The sequence below is a fragment of the Elaeis guineensis genome, chromosome 3, assembly GCF_000442705.2.
Source record: "Elaeis guineensis isolate ETL-2024a chromosome 3, EG11, whole genome shotgun sequence".
In the NCBI taxonomy this organism is placed as follows: domain Eukaryota; kingdom Viridiplantae; phylum Streptophyta; class Magnoliopsida; order Arecales; family Arecaceae; genus Elaeis; species Elaeis guineensis.
In genome coordinates this window covers 58,621,131-58,640,096 of record NC_025995.2, presented here as the reverse complement: position 1 = coordinate 58,640,096, position 18,966 = coordinate 58,621,131, and positions in this window count along the sequence as shown.

The window sequence follows — 18,966 nt, the reverse complement described above, 5'->3', positions numbered from 1 at the left end:
TAATTTATCCATGATCTGCCATCTAGTCGGGTCTCACGATAGAGAGACTGAATCACACATTAACTACACTTAGAGGTTCATTTCAGTTCTATTGGGTTGCCGCTATATACTGCTAGGTGTCACTGGTAGATTGTGAGAGCTAACTAGGATTGTTCTGGATCGACAATCCTTGCTGAGTTAGAGTGAAATTATTCTAACTCATTGAAACTCTGATAGAGATGATTGTATATCTCACTACTAGATAGAATTAAACCTATAGGATCGCACAATAAAGAGATTAGATCTAGAATAAGAAATTAAGCTTGTGAAGTGTCAATTGGGTTTAGAAAAATCCATTGGGTTCATGGTAATCTTGCTAGCACATGGTTGGACCTAATTTTTTTTTCGTTGAGATTATTTATTTGATAAGTTAATTCTAACTTAATTACCTGCTAATTACCTATTAGATGTGTTCCCTAGATGCTAGATCGGCTGACACATTCCTGTACAGATCTAAGGGCAAATTTATAATTTTGACTATAAATGAATAAAAGGGTTATTCTTCTATCACATTATGCACATTGTGTCTGTGATACATCCTTTGAGTTAGTGAGAATATAAATTTATATTTTTAAGAGTTAAAAATTTAAGGCATGAATTAACATAACTAACTCATAAACAGCTCCTGACCATAGGATCATCACGAGGATGGTGATCGATCCGGAAGGTTGGTGTACGATCGCTTTCTTAAGGTAGATGTGTTTTGAGTATACGGTGTGGAAACATCGGAGTGAGAGTATAGGTATTCATTGAGAATGAGAGTACTGAGCATGATCATATCGAACAGTCATAAGGAAGTCTACCTTCTCGTCGGTGACTAGCTCGATGCTACTGTTGTGTGTCTAGTTCTTTAACCTGAGGTGCATCGACAGTTCATCTTGAGTGTGTTATAATTTTACTACATCATAACTCGATCTTCTAGCCATTTAGAACTCTGAGGTGTATGTTGGCTGTAGCATATTCATTGTAGGAACCAGATCGCATCAAGATGGGATCTATCAACCTCGGTAGATGAGAGGAGTAGTCCTATGGTGATCGAAAGATCGAGTCCTTAAGCCCATGGCCATGGCAGAGTGAAATAATAGAAAAGAATTTTTTATTGGGGTTTTACATCAGACTCGGATCGATCGATTAATTCATATGACTGATGTTGGGTTTGACGAGTTCACCTTAATCCTAATTCAGTCGGGACTCATGATAGAGGAACTCAATCACACAGGTAGCTGCACCGAGAGGTTTATTTTTAGTTCTGATGGGTTGCCACCACATACTGCTAGGTGTCACTGGTAGATTTTGGGAGCAATTAAAATGATCTTGATGATCGATCATTCTAATTGTTTGAATCAGAAGAGTTCTGGTCCATCGAAAAGAGTTTCGATGATGTCGATGATGAGATCACGACATATCTCATTACCATACGGAATTGAACCTAACTTGATCACACAAACAAGAGTTAGGGTCTGAATATCATCAATTGAGCTAGCTCAATTGATTTGGATAAGATCCAATTAGGTTCAAGGAAATCGTGCAAGCACACGATTGAGCCTAACTTTCTTCTCGTGTAATCTTTTCTGTCTCTACTGAGCCAAATATGATCTGGCTCATCCAGAAAACCTTGAAAAGATTTTTCTCAGTCTAATTGAAGCTTGTCCAACTCAGAAAAGGCTTATCTTAATTCATGAGATGAATTTAAGATAACACCTGCTAATTTCTAACACCTGCCAATTTTATTTTAGGATATCTGTCAAAAGTTGACATATGGGTCTTAAACTGAAGAGGATTCATTGAAGAATTTTTGTGGAGTGTCCACATATCCAAACCACTTCAAATTGGGTACCATAATCAGATTATGGTGTGAGCCCAATTGGATTTAAGTGGGCACCCCAAATGGATAAGAACCAAAGAGTGGCGCCACTCTATTTGTGCTTATCCAATGTTGGTGCCACCTTTTGGAGATAAGGTGGGATTTTTATCTAATATGATCAGATGACATCACTCCACCAATCAAAATTTTTCCAGAATTTATTAGAATTTTTTGATTGGTTGAATGATGTGGCACTGCGCATACAGGGTCTATATAAACCCTACTGCGCCTAGGATTTCGGGATAGAACTTGTTTTCTGCAAAAAACTCATTAGCTGCCATCCCCTCCCCTCTTCTCCATATCCTCCCTACTCTTCTTTCTCCCCTCTTCACGTCCAAGAAGTTGGACATTCATCTGGCAAAGGTACAAGGCGTGGTGATGCCTGGAACAGAAGGCTGCAGGACATCTTCGACAAGCTGCTACTCCAACTTCAGAAGCAGTTCTGAAGTACTTTCAAATCAGATATTGATCTAATTTTTGGACCTTAGAATTGTGAGGAGAAGATGTTCTAGATCCTACCTGAGTGGATACTAGTAGAGGCTAGGCACTTGTGTGGCTACATCAGAACCTCAGGTAGTGCTGCGATCATCTACAGGGTAATTAGATTACCCTTGAGGTATGTCTATATTTCTCATACTTTTAGATTTAATTTTAGATTTTAAATATTATATAATAAAATTAGATTTAATAAGATATTAGATCTAAAATAACATAGGATAAAAATATAAAATTTATTCCACCCTAGATTTGGTGAAATCTGGAAGATCCTACGTGGAGAAAATGTTTCTCCTCCTTCAAGTGGTATCAAAGCCAAGTTGTTGGCTCTATTTTAGATCTATTTTAGATCTAATTTTAATTTTAATTTATATAATATTAAATGATTTCAGATATCATATCAGATGTGATAGGATCTAAAATTAAAATATTTAAAATTAAATATAAGAAGATCTAACATGCATAAGATGCATGACTAGACTTGGATTAATTGAATCCATGAATAGTCTTAAGTTTTATATTTTAATGAAATTAAAATATGAATTAAATATAATTTATTTATTTTTTTTTGATGTTATAATTTTTATAGTCAGATCAGAAAATATAAAATAAAATTTTAATTATTTCATAAAATTGATATGTTGCATGCCTAGACTAGTTGTAGAATTATTTTAGTAACTTGTCTAGAATAGTTTTTATTTTGAATAGTTTAATTTAAATTTTATTTTTTAGATATTACATGTGATGTATCAGATCTGAAAACATGTTAATTAGATTAATTTTTGATACATGAGATGTATGCAAAGCATGTATTAGTTAGATCTTAAATTGTATATGTGATATGTTAATTTAGATCTAACTAGTTTTGTAGTTAAATTTATATTTCTGATTAAGGTGTTCCTCATGGCTGTCCGGTCATAAGAATAAAGTAGAGTTTTAAGACCCTCTCTTCTCATTCAATGGGGTGTTCATATGACGTGTAAGGGTGCCGCACGTTCATCCTTAATCAGAAATCAAAACTTATTTTTTTGCAAAACCCTAGATCCTGAAACCCTAGGATTTATTTTACATGCTTTGTTTATGAACCCAAACTTAATTAATGTATTGAGCTTATGAAATTAAGTTAGGTCTAAAATTGAGAATTTCAGATCTAAGATATTTTCATAAGATTGGGTTCAGGCTTGGTTAGCTCAATTAGGTCTAGCGATTGATCAAACCGAATCAAGAGTTGGTTAGGTGGGATCATGAAAGCTAATAATTGACCAGCCTAATAAGATTAAGTCTGGGTCAAGGTCGAATCACATTTAGATGTGACTCGATCAAGTTAAGACCTAATTTGGCTCAGTGGTTAGAGCCTGGATTGTAGACTAACTCAATTAGTTCTGGTTTGATAATTTGGTATCTAAGGTAAGTTGGGCAGATGCGATCGACTGATTTTTAATTGGAAGCTACTCGACTCGAATGCGTTCTTATCGAGTTAATGGCATATCCCTCCCACCGGTCTCACTTACCTAGCCATATGTGTCGATCCAGTTCTGATTTGAGGTGGCTAACAATTCGAGCTGACCCATGCCACTAGGTTAGTCATAATTGTTATGACTATGTCAAGTCAAGTTTAAAGAGACCTAAATCAAATCTTTCTAAGAAAATATTAAGTCTAGGTCTTCCACCATTGTGGATGTGCGGGCCCTTCTCGGGGTTGATTGTTCTCGGCTGGTTACAGTGGCTCAGTTGCACTGGAAAGATGCAACCATATCTATTAGGTATTGGATACTACGAATTAGAGGATGGGTTGAGCTCAATATTCTGGATATGATGAGGGACCCAATCAGGAATCTAGTTCATGCAAATGGTGGGTTTGGCTTAACTAAGGATTGGAGTAATATCCCAGATACGGTGAGCTTCATGAATTAGAGACCAAGTTTTGGGTGCACCATGATTAGAGAATCATTGGATAAGAGTTGTCCACTCATCGATTGACCCATCACCAATAACTGTTAGGTGAGGTGATGAGCCAGTCGGTGAGACCGCACCACCTACTAAAAATTACTAATCACGAAGATTTTCACATCTCTACTAAGAGAGTGTAAGGATCTGAGAAAATAGTGGGAGCCTAATTTGTTTAAAAATAAAAATCTTAAATAAATTGGTTGAGTCTGATTACAAAATCTAACTAGAAACTTTTGACTCTCTACAAAAAATATGTCTGCCTCAAACCCCCTGACCAAAATTCTAGACACTCATAGACTGACTGGACCAAATTTTAAGGACTGGTTGAGGAACTATAGAATTGTTCTAGGTTTTAAAAAATTGACTCATATCTTAGACCAGGACCCACCTACCATACCAGCACGTCCGATTGCTGAACAGAGAGCATCTCTGAAAAAGTTGATGGATGATGATAACAAAGCAAGGTACTACATGTTGGGTGCAATGTCTGATGACTTGCAGCACCAACATGAGAACATTTTGACTACCTGCCAAATGTTGGCTCACCTACAAGAGTTGTTTGGTGAACAAAGTCGCACGATCAAGTATCAAGTCTGTCAAAGACTTTTTAAGGCCAAGATGCGTGATGGGCAGTCAGTCCAAGATCATTGTTTGACAATGATCAAAGATCTTGAGGAGCTTGAGAAGCTCGATATCATCTTAGATAAAGATTTTTAGATTGATGTGATCCTTCAGTCCTTGTCCAATGCATATGGTTAGTTCATCATGAACTTCCATATGCATAAGATGCAGTGTACCTTGGCCGAGTTAATGAACATGCTAGTTACGGCTGAGCTTTCTATGAAGGGTTCAAAAGACTTAGTTCTTACTGTGGAGCGGACTTCCTCCAAGAAAAAGTCTTTTGGAAAGAAAAAGAAGTCTGTGAAGAAGCAAAAGGTAGATGGCAAGAACAAGAAGACGGGACCGAAGAAGAAGGCTTCTGAAAAGGAAAAGTGTTTCCACTGTTAGTCAGAAGGCCATTGGAAGCGGAACTATCCTCAGTACCTAGCCACCCTGAAGAACAAGAAGGATGGTCCTTCTGGAGGTATGCTCATTATCGAATCTAATCTTACGGTTTCTTCTACTTCCAGTTGGGTGCTTGACTCTGGTTCTAGTGCTCATTTGTGCACTTCTATGCAGGGTCTTGAGGAGAGCAGGAGGCTGAGGGATGGAGAGATGATCCTACATGTCGGGAATGGAGCAAGAGTTGCTACTATGGCCGTAGGAACCTACCCTCTGCGATTACCGTTAGGATTATATTTAGTTTTAAGAGACTGTTATTATGTGCCTGCAGTAAGCAGGAATTTGATTTCTGTTTCATGTTGAGCACAAGAAGGCTATGTGATTAGCTTTCATAAGGACCATTGTAACATATTTTATGAAAATAATAAAGTTGCAAATGATTTTGTTATTAATGGTCTTTATCAGTTACATGTTGATGTATCTGTTTTTAATATTGAGCAAAATGTGAATGCCATAGGAATTAAAAGGCCTAGAGATAGTCTAAATGATAAGTATCTATGGCACCTAAGGCTAGGTCATATAGCGGAAGACAGGGTTAACAAATTAGAGAAATCTGGGCTATTGAGTCCATTGACTTCTGAGTCATATCTAGTTTGTGAATCATGCCTTCAAGGCAAAATGACCAAGCTCCCTTTTGTGGGACATGGGGAAAGGGCCACAGACTTACTTGCCCTAGTACATATGGATGTGTGCGGCCCATTTGATGTGCCGGCTAGAGGTAACTTTGTCTACTTCATTACCTTTACCGATGATATGTCTAGGTATGGATATGTGTTTCTAATGAAACACAAGTCTGAAGCTTTTGAAAGGTTCAAAGAATTCAGACATGAGGTAGAAAAACAAACAGGAAAGCCCATTAAGGTTCTTTGATCAGATCGAGGAGGTGAATACCTTAGTTGGGAGTTTCTAAACTATCTTAAGGATAATGGTATAGTCTCTTAATGGACTTCACCTGGAACGCCTCAACTCAATGGGGTTTCAGAATGGAGAAATCGGACCCTATTAGATATGGTCCGTTCTATGATGAGCTTCACAGACCTCCCTGAGTTTCTTTGGAGACATTGTCTCATGATAGTAATTTATGTATTGAATAAGGTTCCCTCTAAAACCGTTCCTACCACACCATATGAGATATGACATGGTAAAAAGCCAAGTCTGAATCATCTCAGAATTTGGGGTTGTCCAGCTCATGTCAAGAGACAGCAGGCGGACAAGTTAGAGTTCAGGTCTTTTAAAGCTCGATTCATAGGATATCCTAAAGAGTCATTAGGATACTATTTCTATATTTTGGAAGATCACAATGTGATTGTGAGTCGAAATGCTATTTTTCTTGAAAAATAGTTTATTCAAGATGGTGGCATCGGAAGAATAATTAAGCTCAAGGAGAATGTCTCCTAAGAGCAATGAGCTAAAGAACCTGAGGAACCTAATCAATTAGAACCAGTCCTAACACAATCTCTTCCACCTCGTAGATTGACTAGGATTTTTCGTCCTCCTGAAAGGTACTTAGGTACCATACAAGAGAAAGTAAAGAAAATGTTCCTCACGAGAAATGGGGCTTATGGTGATGACCCTAAGACCTATGACGAGGCGATATTAGATATCGACTCTGAGAAATGGTTATAGGCAATGAGATCAGAAATTGACTCGATGCACTCAAACCAAGTCTAGACCTTGGTAGATCCACCTGAAGGTATTGTACCTATTGGGTATAAATGGATCTTCAAGAGAAAGATAGGTACAGATGGGAATGTGGAGACATTCAAGGCTAGGCTTGTAGCAAAAGGTTATAGTCAGCACGAAGGCATTGACTATCAGGATACCTTTTTGCCCGTAGCCATGCTAAAATCTATCCGCACATTGCTTGCTGTTGCAGCCTATTTCGATTATGAAATATGGCAGATGGATGTGAAAATGGCATTCTTAAATGGACATCTTGAGGAAGATATCTATATGGAACAGTCGCTTGGTTTCACATCCAGTGATGATGATCACAAGATCTGCAAGCTGCAAAGGTCCATTTATGGACTTAAGCAAGCATATCGGAGTTGGAATACTCGTTTCAATGATGTCATCAAAATATTTGGTTTCATCAAGAACGAGGAGGAACCATATGTGTTCAAAAAGGTCAGTGGGAGCGCAGTTGTTTTCTTCATATTGTACGTAGATGACATCCTCCTAATTGGGAATGACATTCTCATGTTGACCTCAGTCAAAGTATGGTTGTCTAAGGAGTTCTCTATGAAAGATCTAGGAGAGACATCCTTTATACTGGGTATTAAGGTCTATAGAGATAAACCAAATAGGATGCTCGGACTTTCACAGAAGATGTACATAGAGGAGGTGCTAAAAAGGTTTAGCATAGAAAACTCCAAAAGAGGTTTATTACCTTTTAGACATGGCATTCATCTCTCCAAGAAGATGTGCCCTAGCACATCTGAGGAGATTGAATGCATGAGCAAGATCCCTTATGCTTCGGCAATAGGGAGCCTCATGTATGCCATGCTATATACACGACCTGATATAGCCCATGCTGTGAGTGTCACAAGCAGATATCAGTCGAATCCAGATGAAGAGTACTGGACTTCTGTGAAATGTATCCTTAAATACTTGAGAAGGATTAAGGATATGTTTCTAGTCTTTGAGAACGGAGAACTCCAAATTCAGGGATATACAGACTCAGACTTTATGCCTGATATAGATGATCGAAAGTGGACATCTAGGAGTCTGTTCATTTGCAATGGTGGTGCAGTCAGCTGGAAGAGTTCCAAGAAAATGGTCATTGCTGATTCCACCATGGAGGCAGAGTATATTGCTGTATCGGAAGCTGCGAAGGAGGCATTCTGGTACAAGAAGTTTGCCGCAGAGCTTGGAGTGATGTCATCGAATGCCATACCTCTTTACTGTGACAATAATAGCGCCATAGCCCTAGCTAAGGAGCCAAGGTCTCACAAGAAGTCTAAGCACATCGAGCGACGATTCCATCTGATCTGTGATTACCTCGAAAAGAGTTATGTCGAGGTTAAGAGAGTCGACTCCACAGATAATGTGGCAGACCCACTGACTAAGCCATTGGGCCAACAGAAGATCGAAGCCCACCTTGAGAAGATGGGACTTAGATATGTAGCCAATTGGCATTAGGTCAAGTGGGAGTTTATTAGATGTGTGCCCTAGATGCCAGATCAGCTGACACATTTCTGCACAGATCTAAGGACAAATTTATAATTTTGACTATAAATGAATAAAAAGATTATTCTTCTATCACATTATGTACATTGTGTCTGTGATACATCCTTTGAGTTAGTGGGAATATAAATTCATATTTTCAAGAGTTGAAAATTTAAGGCATAAATTTACATAACTAACTCATAAACAGCTCCTGACCATAGGATCATCACGAGGATGGTGATCGATCCGGAAGGTTGGTGTACGTGTTGGGAATAGTGTCCCAAAGCCAATCATCAACCTGTTGATGGTTGTGCTCATTTTTGTATTTGTACATGAATTATGAATTAATAAAAATTATTTTGACATTTTTCATCACAAAATATTTCATCTTCTAATGAACTCCTATGTTGTGGTGAAGTCCTTAGGACTATTTAGACTTGACAAAGGAGGATTTGTCGTTTAGTCCTTAAATCTGTTCGTGACCAAATGATACGTTGTTACCAAGGACGACAACGTTTATCAAGCATAGGTCATTGTGTGCCATATAGGTTGGTTGTCCTCTTAACCAATGAGTGTGGAGACACTGGTATGGCATACAGGTGAGATGTAAGGGTACATCTGCACTGAACGTGATCGACTCTGGAGCTATTTCTACTGTCAAGATTTGCTCCGATGGAATATGGGTATAAATATCCCTCCGACCTGAGACCACCACAGTGACTTGCAAGCAACTCACTGCACTTAGGCACTGGACTACCTAAATTTTTAATTCAGTGACGTAAGGCTGTTGGGCGTAGTCAAGTACTTGACTTGTCAGTGCGTGTGTCAAGATGGGATTGACCATTTCAGTTTAGGAGCTGTGTACAGTCGTGTTTCAATTTAGCAAAACCTTGCCAGGGTAGTCCTTGTGAGGAGTCACAAGATTGTTTGAGTTGAGCACGATTCGGATGATCTTATCAGGGTTGACAGTTTAACCTTGAGTCGTCCTAAACATAGGGGTCAAAAGGATGAATTATACAGTAACCATATTCATGTAGGTTCTGAGTATTGTGATTGCGACTCTTCGACCTATCCGGACATCGGGTACCATTGCTAGATGGTCACTTCGATTAGTACAAGAATTGGTTCCTGTGCTACCGGCTTAGGTTCGAACCTGTGGGGTCACACACATTAGAGGTTCCTATCTGATCTGATGGCTAATGTAGAATCCTACATATTTGAGACTCAGTGATCGAGAATCAGGATTCTCTGATCACGAGTTCCACACAATATGGGTACCGGGGTCAAGAGTCCCACTGGTTGGGACTTTTCGATCAGGGTTACATATCGATGAATTTTGATGCCCGATTGCCCATCGGATTTAGATTCAGTATTTATGAGAGGTTTAATTAGTGATTTGATCGCTAATTAACTCAATTTGATTGAGTAATTATTTTTAGATCAAGTCTAATTGAATTAGATTCAGTTGGATTTGACCCGATTAGGTTAGGATTTGACCTAATCGTCGAGATGGTTTGGTCCCTGATTTGATCAGGGGTTGGGCTTAGTCAATTCCTGATTTGATTAGGATTTTATTGAGCCTAATTAAGCCTAATTTAGTTGGATTTAAATTAGTCTAATTGGACCTAAATTATTTGTTTCAATTAGGTTGGTTTAAATAATTAAACCACCTTGACCCAATCTCCATGCACCACCTCACTTCCATTGCACCCATTTGAATTCATGAGAAGAAACTTCTCATGAATTATTTTCTCACGCCAAGCTCTCTCCACGCCCCACTTTAATATGCCATATGAATGGATAAGTATGATTGGTTGGCCATTCAAATTCAAAATAAAGTTTGAATTTGAATGGGCAATCAATCTTTGCACCTTATCTTTTTTTTTGTGCCCCATTCATTACATGAGAAAAGGTTTCTCATGAAATTACTTCATGCACAATTTAAGCCATGCCTCACGCCTTTATCAGATAAGGGATGAGTTGGTGTCCATTTGAATTCAAAATTTGATTTGAATTCAAATGTGTAATTACTCATCTTTATCCTTTCTTTTGGATAAGACGTTTGACGTTGTTATAAAAGGAGGAGAAGAGTGGGGCGTGAAAAGAAGAAGATTTTTGGAAAAAAATTTTGGGGCGTGAGAAGTCTTATGCGTGAGAAAGAAGTCCATATCCTTCCAAGAGAAAAAGAAAGAAAAGAAAGAAAAGTGGATGCATGGTTTTCGGTGAGTTCCCTAGAGTTTTAGCCTGGGGTTCGGGAAGTGAATAAGTGAGCTACGAGTGTCATGAGCCCACAAAATCTTAGAGAGATCTTCAATATCCTCTCAAGCATGTCTGTTGATGATCCAGAGTATTCGAAGAATCGACAGACATCGATCGAAGGAATTCGATCAGTATCTACCGTCAAAAAGGCTTTACAACGAGCTAGCACTCGTGAGGAGTCGATCAGACTGAGAGCTTCGTGTGGATGATCTATAGAGGCCAGACATACTGTATGGCTGTATCACGATGATCAGACTCTCTCGAGGATGATCAGATTGTGGTGATCTTCTATCCGCACAAAGGTATTATGTTCTGAACACATTACAGTAAAGTGTTTACTGTTCGTATTTGAATTTTAAATTTAAATGAATGCATACTATATATCATATTTAGATCTTAGTGTAGGATAAATTCATGTTAATTAATTAGGTTAATTAATAATTTTTACTATAAAATAGTGATTTTAAAAAAGTTTTAAAATTATCATTTTATCCCTGCACTGAATTTTGCTTTAAATGGTATCAGAGTGGGTTCTTAGATATGATATATATATTTGCATGCGTAGATTAAGTTGTAATCTAAAAGTTTAAATTTGAAATTTAAAATTTAAAATTTAAAATTTGAATTTTGAAAGTTGTTCAAAATTCAAAATTCAAAAAATTTGAAATTTAAAATTTGAATTTTGAAATTCAAAATTTGAAATTCAAAATTTAAAAATTTGAAATTCAAAATTTGAAATTTAAAATTTGAAATTTGGTTGAAATTTCAAATTTAAAATTCAAAATTTAAAATTCAAAATTTAAAATTTGTTTGAAATTAAAAATTCAAAATTTAAAATTTAAAATTTAAAATTTAAAATTTAAATTTTGAAATTGGTATATTTAGATATACTTGATTCAAGTAGCAAGTAATCGAATTGGGTTGGTTGCCATGGCCGTTCGGTCATAGGAGAAAAGCAAGATTTAAAGGCCCTCTCCTCCTATTCGATGGGGTCTCCTATGGCGGTAGGGGTGCTGCTGCAATTATATCCCATGTAGATGAAGCAGCAAAAAGAATTAATTGTAAAGGTTCAATTATGAAATTTATCATGAATGTGTTAGATTAGATCTAAAAGAATATTCATGATTTATTTTGATTGAGTTATTTTCTGTTATGTAATTAGCAATAGGATTGCTATTTATGAAATGTGCTGATCTATTTGTGAAATGAGTCAACATATTTGGTGAACAGAAAATAAAACCTTTCAAATTTGAAAATTATTTTCGAAATACCAAACCCTGACCCATCAGCCCAAATAGTTAATTAAAAGAATTAAGTATTGTCTAGTAGGTCTAGAATTGTGAATTAAGATCTAAGACAATTGCATAAACTTGTGGGTCAATGAGTTAGATGGATTAGGTCCATAATTGGGTTAGACCTAAGGTTAGCTTAAAGAAATGGACTAAATTAGAGTAATTAGTCAAATCTAATCAAAAGTTGAATTAGATTAGGTCAAGGATACTCTAGACTCAACTCCAATAGTTGTAGTTGAATGGGTCCATGTTTTTAACTAGACCAAGATGGACTTAATTCATGGCTACGTGGTGGAACCCTATTTAATAAGTTGATCAAATTAAAACTAATGAACCGGTTGGTGTCTAAGGTAAGTTTGGCATTTTGACCAGTGGATTATTTTAAGCGGGAGCTACTTGCAGTGATTCGATCTCTGATGAGTTAATGGCTTATCCCCACCACTGATCTCACTTACCTGGCTAACCTGGTGAATTAGGTTTTGATTAAATCACTTGATGATTAGGGCTCACCCATGTCATTAGGTAAATCAGTTTGACTAATTTAGGTGCTCCTAATGCCAGCTTTAATTAAATCTTTTTTTTTTTTTAATTTGACTTGATGAAGTCAGTGGGAGGATTAAAATTGGTTGGATATTTTTTTCTCATCTATCTTTTAATAAAATCCTCAAAAATTATTAGGTCCCTAAAAATGATTAAGTTATATTGATAACTAAGTCATAACCTCCCATTAAGTAAGTGATAATGAGTCCATTAGTTTAATAATCATTGGAGGCCCAAAGGCCTGGTGCTTATTGACTAATGGAATTATCATTCATAATATGATAATTTGGTTTGAGTCTTTCTGATGGTGATCAGGTTGGCCGGCCAAAGTCGGGCCTGATCATTTATTGGTCCGATTCACCAAATCAAATCATGTTAATGGTTGGACCTAACCAGATTTTTTCAGTGGAGGCCAAAGCCTACTGATTAGATTCTGGGGCAAAATCAATTACTAGAAGTTGTTTAGAGAAACAACTGGTTATGAACCTACCCATAGATGCACATGGGTTGACCAACCAAAGTTGGGCTCGTGTGTAGTTTGTGTGGATTCTAGTACCCACTAAGGAATTAAAGTAATTCCTCGAATTGGAGGTTGAGGCTACCAATTCATAAAAATATTGGGAGAAACTTTAGACTAAAGTCCAAGTCTTTAGTATTTATAATTTATATACTAATAGAGGTCTGATTTTTCTTTATGCAGCTATGGCCACTACCCTGTTGCTCCGATCATTATTAGATAATGACAAGCTCATGGGACCTAATTTTGATAGCTAGTATCAAAAATTAAAAATCATCCTTGAGCATGAGCGAATCCTTTATGTAGTAACGGATCCGATACCTGAGGAGCCAACCCCGAATGTTAGAGGGACGGTCCGAGACACTTATCAAAAGTGGCTCAACGACCGCACCATCGTTCGGTGCATTATGCTGGTGGCAATGAATGATGAGTTCAGCCACAGATTTGAGAATGCCCAGCCACAGGAGATGCTTCAAATATTGAATGACTCCTTTGGCACGCCTGACGACGTTGAAAGGCACAAAACTAGTTGTGCCATTTTCAATGCTCGGATGAGAGATGGAGTCTCAGTCACTGATCATGTACTATACATGATCGAAATGATTGAGCGCCTAAGTAAACTGGACTTTCCCCTGCATGAGCAGCTCGGTAAGGATGCGATCCTTAATTCATTGCCCAAGTCTTTCCTCCCCTTCCTTACTCATTTTCGGATGACAAAGCCTGCAGTGAACTACCACGGCTTGTTGGGGTTGCTGTAGAACTTTGAGAAGGATCACCAGCTCCATAAGGAGTCGGTGAATGTTATGGGAGGGTCTTCTTCTGGTCGTCAACCCTTTAAGAAAGGGAAGAAGAAGAACAAGAAGAAGAAGAATAAGAAGGTGCAGCTGCATGCTGAGACATCTACACAGAGTCAGACCAAAAAGTGCAAGCCCGACTAGAGCCAGGTGGAGTGCTTCTTTTGCAAGAAGCAGGGGCACTGGAAGAGAAACTGTCCTCTATACATTGCCTCCCTGAACCCGAACAGGCCGAAGAAGAAGCAAGGTACTTATGTGATAACACCTTGCAACTTTTCCATTTATGATACTACTGCCTGGGTATTGGATACCGAAAGCCCTTATCATATTTGCAATTCGATGCAGGGTCTGCAGGTCAATAGGAGATTTGATGAAGGCGAGAGGTTCCTGAACGTTGGAAATGGAAGCAAAGTTTCAGTTCTAGCATTAGGAATCATGAACCTTGTAATCAATTCTCGAAATGTAATTCTGAGTAAATGTCACTATTGTCCAAGCTTTTTATTAAATATTATTTCTGTAGGCCATTTGGCCATGAACGGTTATCAATTTTTAATAAAAAAAAGTGTTTGCAATATCATTTTGAATGGTGTTACAATGTTTGTTGGACAACTTAATAATAGAATTTACTTTCTATCACAACCTGTTAATATGGTTCAAACCTCCGGTAAACACCCTAGAATAGATAATGTGTCAGAAGTCTACCTTTGGCACTGTAGACTAGGTCATATCAATAAGAACAGGATAAACAGGTTGGCTCAAGAAGGAATTCTTGAAGTAGGTGATTGTGAATCACTTCCAACCTGTGAGTCTTGTCTTCTTCGTAAAATGATCAAATCACCTTTTACTGAAAAAGGTGAGCGAGCCAGTGAACTCTTGGGCTTGGTACATTCTGATGTATGTGGACCCATGAGCTCAAGTGTAAGAGGTGGATATTTCTACTTCATAACCTTTACAGATGACCTATCGAGGTATGGGTATGTCTATTTAGTGAAGCATAAATCGGAGTCGTTTGAAATGTTCAAACTATTTCGAAATGAGGTAGAAAAATAAACTGAAAAGTGTATTAAAACACTTCGATCTGATCGAGGAGGTGAATACCTTTCCAATGATTTTCTGACATATCTTGGGGAGAATGGGATTCTCTCTCAGTGGACTCCTCTTAGAACACCACAATATAATGGTGTATCTGAAAGGAGGAATCGGACCTTATTGGACATGGTTCGATCCATGATGGAGTTTGCTGGTCTGTCGATCTTCCTCTGGGGATATGCGCTCGAATCGGCTTGTTATCTTCTAAATAGAGTTTCAAGTAAGTCTGTAATCAAAATGTCATATGAGATATGGATAGGACGTAAGCTAGTACTCTCGCACCTTAGGATTTGGGGGTGTCCGGCTTATGTTAAACGTTTAATTACGGACAAGCTAGGACCTAGGTCTAACAAGTGTAATTTTATAGGGTACCCAAAAGAGATCAAAGGGTATTACTTCTACCTAACTGATGAGCAAAAAGTGTTTGTCAGTCTTAAGGCAATCTTTTTGGAAAAGGAGTTCCTTGGTGAAGGGACTGTTGCCTCTAAGATCGAACTTGACAAAGTTCAACAGGTGAAAAAACCGACACAAGTTGCTGAACCTAAATCGGATTTGGTTAGATCAGATCTGGAGCCCATTGTTCAAGCATCCTTAAGGTGATCTGATAGAGTACCACGTCAATCGGATAGATACTATGGTTTCTTGGTCCGGGACGACGATCCTATCGAACTTGATGAAAACGATGAGGATCTGATCACTTACATGGATGCAATGCAAAGACCCGACTCTGAGAAATAGCTAGAGGCCATGAAATCTAAAATGGAGTCAATGAAGGTCAACGATGTGTGGACATTGGTTGACCCACCTGAAGGAGTAAAACCCATAGGGTGTAAGTGGGTCTTCAAGAGGAAGAGAGGCGCAGACGGAAAGGTGAAAACCTATAAAGCCCGTCTGGTTGTCAAGGGATATCATCAACGTTATGGTATAGACTATGACAAGATATTTTCTCTTGTGGCAATGCTCAAATCCATTCGGATTATGCTTGTGATAGCTATCCATCTGGACTATGAAATCTGACAGATGGATGTGAAGACAGCTTTCCTAAACGGAGAGCTGGATGAAGAGGTGTATATGATACAACCTGAAGGATTCACATCCATTGATGAGTCTAAGGTGTGCAGACTACAGAGGTCCATTTATGGACTTAAGCAGGCATCTCGGAGTTGGAACATACATTTTGATAGGACGATCAAGACGTATGGCTTCGTTAAGAACAGAGAAGAGCCATGCATTTATAAGTGGGCTAATGGTCCAGTAGTAGTATTTCTTGTATTGTATGTGGATGACATTCTCTTAATCGAGAATGATGTCCCTGCATTACAGGGAATAAAGATTTGACTGTCGTCACAGTTCTCCATGAAGGATCTGGGAGAGCTTCCTACATCCTAGGGATAAGGATATATAGGGATAGATCTAAAAGGTTTCTTGGTTTATCTCAGTCCATGTACATTGATACTATACTGAAGAGGTTCAGCATGAAGAATTCCAAGAAAGGCTATCTACCGATAGGCCATAGAATTTCTCTCTCGAAGAGGGATTGTCCGACAACACCTCAAGAGAGAGAGTGTATGGGTAGGATTTCATATGCTTCGACAGTGGGATCTATCATGTATGCCATGACATGTACACGACCAGATGTGGCATACTCACTAGGGGTAGTGAGTAGATACCAATCTGATCCAGAGGAGAATCACTGGAAGGTTGTTAAAACCATTCGAAAGTATTTAAGAAATACTAAGGACCAGTGGCTTGTTTATGGTGAATCGAACTGGAGACTTTTAGGATTTACGGACTCTAGTTTCCAGTCTGATCACGATGACAGCAAAAGTGTGTCGGGATTTATTTTTACCCTTAATGGTGGGGCTATCTGCTGGAAAAGTTCCAAGCAGCACACAGTGGCTGATTTAGTTTGCGAGGCAGAGTATGTCGCTACATCAGATGCTGCCAAAGAAGCGGTGTGGCTGAGAAAATTTATCACCGAGCTCGGAGTAGCATCCTCCCTTGTTGGTCCAGTTTTGCTCTACTGTGATAGCTCTGGAGCCATTGCTCAAGCGAAGGAACCAAAGGCACACCAGCGGATGAAGCATATTCTGTGCCGCTACCATCTTATCCGAGAAATTATGGATCGAGGTGACATTGATCTTCAGAAGATCGACGGAAAGGAGAACCTGACTGACCCATTCACTAAAGCCATTACGGTGAAGGAGTTCGACAACTACAAGTCGAAGATGGGTATTAGATACTACATCGATTGGCTTTAGACCAAGTGGGAGATTGTTGGGAATAGTGTCCCAAAGCCAATCGTCAGCTTGTTGATGGTTGTGCTCATTTTTGTATTTGTACATGAACTATGAATTAATAAAAATTATTTTAGTATTTTTCATCATAAAATATTTCATCTTCTAATGAACTCCTATGTTGTGGTGAAGTCCTTAGGACTATTTAGACTTGACAAAGGAGGATTTGTCGTTTAGTCCTTAAATCTATTCGCGACCAAATGATACGTTGTTATCAAGGACGTCAATGTTTATCAAGCATAGGTCATTGTGTGCCATATAGGTTGGTTGTCCTCTTAACCAATGAGTGTGGAGACACTGGTATGGCATACAGGTGAGATGTAAGGGTACATCTGCACTGAACGTGACCGACTCCGGAGCTATTTCTGCTGTCAAGATTTGCTCCGATGGAATATGGATATAAATATCCCTCCGACCTGAGACCGCCACGGTGACTTGCAAGCAACTCACTGCACTTAGGCACTGGACTACCTGAATTTTTAATTCAGTGACGGAAGGCTGCTGGGTGTAGTCAAGTACTTGACTTGTCGGTGCGTGTGTCAAGATGGGATTGACCACTCCAGTTTAGGAGCTGTGTACAGTCGTATTTCAATTTAGCAAAACCTTGGCCAGGGTAGTCCTTGTGAGGAGTCATAGGACTGTTTGAGTTGAGCACGATTCGGATGATCTGATCAGGGTTGACAGTTTAACCCTGAGTCGTCCTAAACACAGGGGTCAAAAGGATGAATTATACAGTAACCATATTCATGTAGGTTCTGAGTATTGCGATTGCGACTCTTCAACCTATCCAGACATCGGGTACCATAGCTAGATGGTCACTTCGATTAGTATAGGAATTGGTTCCTGTGCTACCGGTTTAGGTTCGAACCTGCGGGGTCACACACATTAGAGGTTCCTTTCTGATCTGATGGCAGATGTAGAATCCTACATGTTTGAGACTCAGTGATCGAGAATCAGGATTCTCTGATCACGAGTTCCACACAATATGGGTACCGGGGTCAAGAGTCCCACTGGTTGGGACTTTTTGATCAGGGTTACATATCGATGAATTCTGATGCCCGATTGCCCATCGGATTTGGACTCAGTATTTATGAGAGATTTAATTAGTAATTTGATCACTCATTAACTCAATTTGATTGAGTAATTATTTTTGGATCAAGTCCAATTGAATTGGATTCAGTTGGGTTTGACCCGATTAGGTTAAGAGTTGACCTAATCGTCGAGATAGTTTGGTCCCTGATTTGATCAGGGGTTGGGCTTAGTCAACACCTGATTTGATTAGGATTTTATTGAGCCTAATTAAGTTTAATTTAGTTGGATTTAAATTAGTCTAATTGGACCTAAATTATTTGGTTCAATTAGGTTGGTTTAAATAATTAAACCACCTTGACCCAATCTCCATGCGCCACCTCACTTCCATTGCACCCATTTGAATTCATGAGAAGGAACTTCTCAGAAATTATTTTCTCATGCCAAGCCCTCTCCACGCCCCACTTTAATGTGTCATATGAATGGATAAGGATGATTGGTTGGCCATTCAAATTCAAAATAAAGTTTGAATTTGAATGGGCAATCAATCTTTGCACCTTATCCCTTTTTT